Source organism: Hylaeus volcanicus, chromosome 1 (genome assembly GCF_026283585.1).
Source record: "Hylaeus volcanicus isolate JK05 chromosome 1, UHH_iyHylVolc1.0_haploid, whole genome shotgun sequence".
Classification (NCBI taxonomy): domain Eukaryota; kingdom Metazoa; phylum Arthropoda; class Insecta; order Hymenoptera; family Colletidae; genus Hylaeus; species Hylaeus volcanicus.
The window spans coordinates 5523412-5529904 of record NC_071976.1 but is presented as its reverse complement, the minus strand read 5'-3'; the positions used below and the strand labels follow the sequence as shown (position 1 = coordinate 5529904).

General features: G+C 34.7%; 1 protein-coding gene across 1 annotated transcript in view; it reads right to left on the bottom strand.

The window, feature by feature from the left end:
• LOC128884583 (protein expanded-like) overlaps positions 1-1928 on the bottom strand; it is a 117190-nt gene extending 115262 nt beyond the window's left edge. Inside the window, exon 1 of the mRNA XM_054138057.1 lies at positions 1849-1928. The gene's annotated coding sequence lies outside the window, so the exon portion shown is untranslated. The remainder of the gene's footprint in view (positions 1-1848) is intronic.
• Between the last annotated feature and the right edge of the window lie 4565 nt (positions 1929-6493).

Sequence of the window (6493 nt, the reverse complement as noted above, 5' to 3'; positions counted from 1 at the left end):
AGGGCTGAAGTCATCCAAAAAGTTTCGTTTAGGGTTAAATATCTCAGAAAGTGCTGAAGTCATCCAAAAAGTGTTTTTAGAAAAGTTCTGTTTTGGTGTAAAAGGGTCGCTATTTAAATAAATTAATATTTTGGTTAAATCTCCCACATGACTTTGCTTACTCCAAAATTGTTTACATAAAATTTCTTTCGTGAAAACATTTCTTTTTACAGCTTCATCCCCCTTGTGCAATATTGAACCATTCCTCTTTAAATGGAACGCCCTGTATAATCCCTTTCAAAAAGGTTTAAAAGACATCATATCATATGAATTACTTAGCCTAAATTACATTTCACAAATAAAATAAGAAATCTTGTCTTAATATCTGTTTAATGGAATAAAGATTGTGGATAAATCGCTAAACGGTGTCTTTATCCATTACCTATTGTTCGAGTAAAAGGTTGCCCATCACTGCGCTCAACTGACAAGGATTCATTAACCCAAAGGGCCAAAACGGTTAAAACAAGGTACCACCGAAGGTTAAAAAAAGAAAAAAGAATTAAAAAGTTCCCCAGTCACGTAAGCAAAAAAAGTACCAATGCAATCGTACATACGTTCTCCTTTCATTATCGCGAAAAAATGCATTCGTCGTGAATTGCGATTCAGTTGCATACAATTTCGAAGTCTTTACCATTACGATGCTTTACGATACCCTAAAGGTAGAGATGCCTTTGCAATCTCACGTGGCGAGAAACACTTGGATTCCCGGCTCAACCTGAACCGACTGCTTCCTGATCCGAGCTGAGATTGAAACGTGCAACAATGTTGACCCCATCCGAACCAATTACTTCTCGATCGTGACCTGTAGCACGGTTTAAGTATCAGAAAATACTCGAACCGGTCGATTCTCATCTCTTGGTCGAATTAAGATTTAAATACCAGTGAATATCGTCTTCAAATAGTATGTTTATTTTTATATTAAATAATGAATTATATTGTATACTATGTACTAGCATTATCAAAGGAAAGGTTTTCGATCTCATGATTGGGTTCATCTCAAATAGCACGTAGGTTGCTTTAAAAGTATGCAGAAAACTAATTTATGATACATTAATTGATATTAATTTATGAAATTATTAAATATTATACAATAAAACATTTCTATAGGTTGGCAAAACATGAACAAATATACATACAACGTTTGAAGTGAACATGTAAATAGATCTTGTAAAATAAAAAAAAAAAATTGGCAATGTCACCAAATTCTTAAGACTCCAAAATAGTAGAATTCATTAAGGAATTACCCCATTGAGGATGTCAAAAAAAAAAGCCAAAGTTTGTGACTTTTTATGGAAGAAGTATGTCCTAATAAAATTATCAGATTACACATTAATTTACAGCATTAAATTAAATATTTCTAGAATTCCTACTAATTAAAAAAAAAAAAAAATTAAAAAAATATCCAACAGTTCGTAACAGTAAAATCTCCGACAATTAAACTGTTTAATCATAATCAAATAATCAGGTTACACATGAATTTACAACATTAAACTAAATATTTCTAGAATTCCTTCTAACTCGAAATAAAACAAAAAAAGAATATCAAACAGTTGGTAACGGAAAGAGTCTCCGATAATTAAACTGTTTTATACGCGCCGTTGTTTATGCCCGTTAAACGAACGCAATGTAAATAATTGCCGGTAGGAGAAATGTACACCCACGGGTGTCGCTAAACTGGAAAAGAGTTACACGCGTCACGGTTTTCCACGCGAGCGAAACTCGCGGTGGAATTTCGCGTCCGTAATATTCGCACGTAAATAACGAGCCGCGGAGAAAAGCCACGGACGTAAATTCAATCGAAACGCTTACCTTGAGCGCCATTTAAATCAACGGAATTCCAACATGCTCTGCGAGAGGAGCTGCTAACTACCAGACTTGCAGCAACAATCAACGTGCCTGAGAGGGCAGAAAAGAAAAAGCTGCAGGAGATGCAGCTTCGTAACTTGGCAATAAATTATAAATTGTGATCAGGCAGGCGGTGCTCATCGATGCATTATGGATCGTGCACCGGGATTATGCAGGTCGAACACGGCCGGGCATCTGTAAATCCTACGTTATACATACAGTACTGTGCAAAAGTCTTAGGCCGGTATGTGGAGCTTCCATTACACTTCGATTAATCTACGTTGATATTTCTAGATTTCTTATTGCGCTTTATAAAAGTAATATGTATGTATTTATTTTATTTGCTATTGTATATTTGTTATTGTGCTCCATAAAAGTAATATATATATATAGAACAAAGAGTACTGTATTTGAAGGATCACATTTGGGAAGTGCAATGGTGCATGTGCATTGTGCAATCGATAGTTGAATTATTTTCTTATATTTAAAGTTTGGTACGCATACACAATTTTGCTTATTATTCTTTTTCTAATAGGCTACAAGTATACTATATGTACAAAGAATAAAATTATTTAAAATATTTAGAGTAGAATGAAACATTAAAAGACACGAATTAAAAGTCTGAACATTTCTGAGAAAGAAAGAATTACATGAAAGTTGTTCGAGAAGAGTCAACACTGTCACGAAGGTAAAAGCAGTATTAATTATTAAATTCTCCTGTAAATTTATCCTATTTTTATCTAATTTCGGATACACTACACAATTATATCGGTAAAATAAAATCTATATAAGCTAAATAAAAGTTTGTACTGCTTTCCTTAGCAGTAGAAATGTAAAAGATGTAATGTACCATAAGCAGCCTAAGAATTTTGCGCAGTACTGTACATAGAACATCTCTACGTGTGCTGTTTTACATTTCATACATCGTGGGCCCCGAACGATCGAATTGTGATCGTTACAAAGTCATTCGGGGGTGTGTGAAAAACGGATAAAAAATTACGTAACGGTTTGTCAGCCATTTCAGCGAGACATTTTCTACGGATAAATAACGACAAACCCACGCACCGGCTATTTTTATTACTAGACTGCGGATGTTTATGCATTTATGGGAAATAGTGGGAGTGGCAGTTTATAGGCAGTGGCAGTGCATTTAGAAAAAAATGTCAAAGAAAAAACACGAATGGTACAAAGAGTACTATATCTGAAAAACTATACTTTTTTGTAAGTGCACGTTTGGAGGAGTCGCACGGTTTATGTGCAGTCGATAGATGCGTTACTTTTATAAATTTGAAGTTTGGTAGCCATGCAGTTGTTCTTGTTACTATAATTCTAACAGATTGCAAGTGTACTTGATAATTATAATAATTGCAAAAGAATAACAATAAGTAAAACTATATTCAGGACTTACAAGGTTGGTTACTTTAATGTACCGAAATGAAGAGTAAGTGTGCCTGTTTAAACTAGAATTATAAATTATTGCATATAAAAATCCAGAATTAATATCTACACCTAATATACACCTGTATTATAATTGTACAGGTCTGAAGATGACTCGAGACAGTAGAGCCGAAACGTAATAAAAATTGCTCGTGCAGGCCTGAGGGTTCACACTGATTTATTTAATTATTTATTTACATGGCACTCTTCTCACATTTTCCACAGACGCCTCCGTATTTGTACAAAGAATTCGGTACCGTCATTGTCCTCCAAATAAAGCGAATGAATCACGTCTCCGCGATTTTCTGTAGCCTTTGATCGCGTGCATTTCACAGACCATGTAAATTAGCTCCCCATAACCCACTGTCGCACAACATCTCGCGTATTTACAATGTCTTTTCTTTTTCTTCGTGTTTTTGAAAGGCGTCTATGCTCGCAGAGAGTTCAAGGCACGACATCGACGCTGCATTAATTTACACTTTGTCCATTATTTATTTTTGTCTTCACTTAGGTACTCCTCGAGACATATTTCATTTAAGGCTTGTATTTAATTTTTGAAAGATACGACGTCTTATCGAGGCAGATATTTCATCGAAAACGCGACGATTCGTTTATTACGATGCATCGCTCTCTTCGATTAAAAGAAATACGTCAGACATTCTTCCATTTGCAAACAAGTTTTCGGATAGGTACCGCGTAACGCCTCCAGATAAGATCTAAATTTGTACATAACTTGTTTCGTCATTTTCGCGCTTACCAGAGATTCACGAAACTCTCTTGTCACTGGATTTCTCGGATGCTCGATGCTCGATTCGAAACGACCGTTGGCATTCTGCGCGCCACGGTTGCAACAACACATGACACTAATGGGTCATCTCCTCCAAACGTGAATTCTCATTTACAATTTTATATATTTATCTCTGGTACATAATCTTTTGGCGAGATGAACCGATAACAGGCCTGTTGGCTGATGTAATTAAATATTTTCTGGTGTGATTATTTCTCCATATGTACGAGAAGAGTGTCAATGTTTTTTATTAATTTATAATGACGTTTGTAATTGAGATTTATAAAAAGAAAACGAATTTGACAAGAAATTTTAGTACGAATTTAAATTTTAATGAGAATTTTATAAGAAATTTATAGTACAGAGTGTAAATGCTTAATAATTTATGATGATCGTAACGATGATGTGCGATATTCGTCGTTTGTTTGTGCATTTTTGTGTGCTACTTGTACGAAACTTGTAATTTTTATGTGGAACATGCGATTTGTGTGCTGTATGTATAATTTATGTATGATGCGCGAGTTGTTGGACGAATTTTTATGAATATTGTTGTTTTTAAGTTTGTTGCATTTTTCTGTGGAAGATTTTTGTGATTGCATAGTATACTATAGCTTGTCTAGTTTGTGTAGGACCTGAATTTTTACGTAAACTGTATAATTATTGTAGCTCGTGTACGATGTACATGGTCTGGTTTGTGTAATACATGTATTTTCATATAAAGTATGACATTTTTATAAAAATTTTTGTAATATTTACATTCTTATTATACATTCTTTTACACGGAATATGTGTATTGTGTGCACTTTATAATTATTGTTTGATCTACATGGTATTTATAACATTCCGTGCACTTTTGAGAGATTTTTAAGTATTCATCATACTCTTCGTTGAAACGCGTAATTTTTGTACTGTATATTGTGTTGTTTCTGTGATACTTATATTTTTATATAAAACGTGAGATGCTTTTAAATACAATTTGTCAGAAATTTATTGTATTTTTATGCAGAATCTAATCTTTGATACTGTATATGTCTCTTATCAGATCCTAGTTATATTTTTTGTATAAAATGTGTGATTTTTTCCGAACTTGTATTTTATAACAGAACATCGATTCGTTGTAAATCACACTACGTCGTCTCCAACCTGGTGCGAAACCTCGGGCCACGCGATGGCCAATTTGAAATTCTAAAGGTTCTCCGTGGAAATTGATGCGAGAGTCCGCCGTGAGCTATTACTCCAGAAGGCGCTTAAATATCTGATAACAGTACAGGTAATCAGCGTCGAGGAATCAAACCTGTCTCGATTCTGAGTCGCGCGTGAACCGAGGGAATTCGGTATACCGTGCTAACGGCTTCTGCGAAATTTCGGCACGGGACAGCTGATGTATTCTGGCTTAACACATCCTTCCGTCGTCTCGTAACCGCGGCAGTTAGGGCCCCCCCTAATGGAAACGTAATCACCGAGGAGAGAATATTGGACCAGCGATCGAGCTCAGACACCATCCTTTTCCATATCCTTCTCTTGAAACCGGGTGTCCGTGATTATTATAATTATATTTCGGTGCAATGGATTTGTATATTCTAATCCTTTATTCTTCCTCCTTTAAGTAAATCCGAAACGTTGTATATTTCGCGTGTTTAACACGTTGACGGCCATACTAAATTCTTAAAAATGTCTACTGTAATGAATTTGTATGAAATACTTGAATTTCGGTGAAGTTAGACAAATAGATACCACGATAAATATTTGATCACGTAGTTTCCAATAGTCGGTAAATAAAATTTAATTTTCTATGACATTTAACTTACAAAATTAATTTTTTTCGTTCTTCAGTAAAAAGCACTGTTACCCATATATGAGTGACACGGCGATCGACGTGTTCAATGACCACACATTCCTCAAACATTCATCGTCAGTGGTCTCCAAAAAATAGGTCTCATATAAAAAGGATCTCTTTCACGATTTCTACTTATTTCTGAATGAAGGATTATCGTCCGTTAGGTTGTAATAATTATTTAAATGACCACATATTCCACAATACCAGTTTTCTCCAAAAAATTAAGATCCTTATAAACAGGATTCCTTTTATAGTTTCGAACCATTCCTGAACGAAGGACCGCCATCTGTGTGGCTTAACAATTCATTAAATGACCATTTGTTTCATAAAGATTTAACATCAGTTGTCTCAACAAAAAGTGAGTCGCATACAAGATCAATTTCTTTCACAGTTTCGACTTGAATTAATTTCTGAATGAAGAATCGTCTTCTATTTGGTTGTAACGATTCGTTAAATGACCATTTGTTTCATAAACATTTAACATCAGTTGTCTCAACAAAAAGTGAGTTTTATACAACATCAATTTCATTCACAATATTGACTTGAAT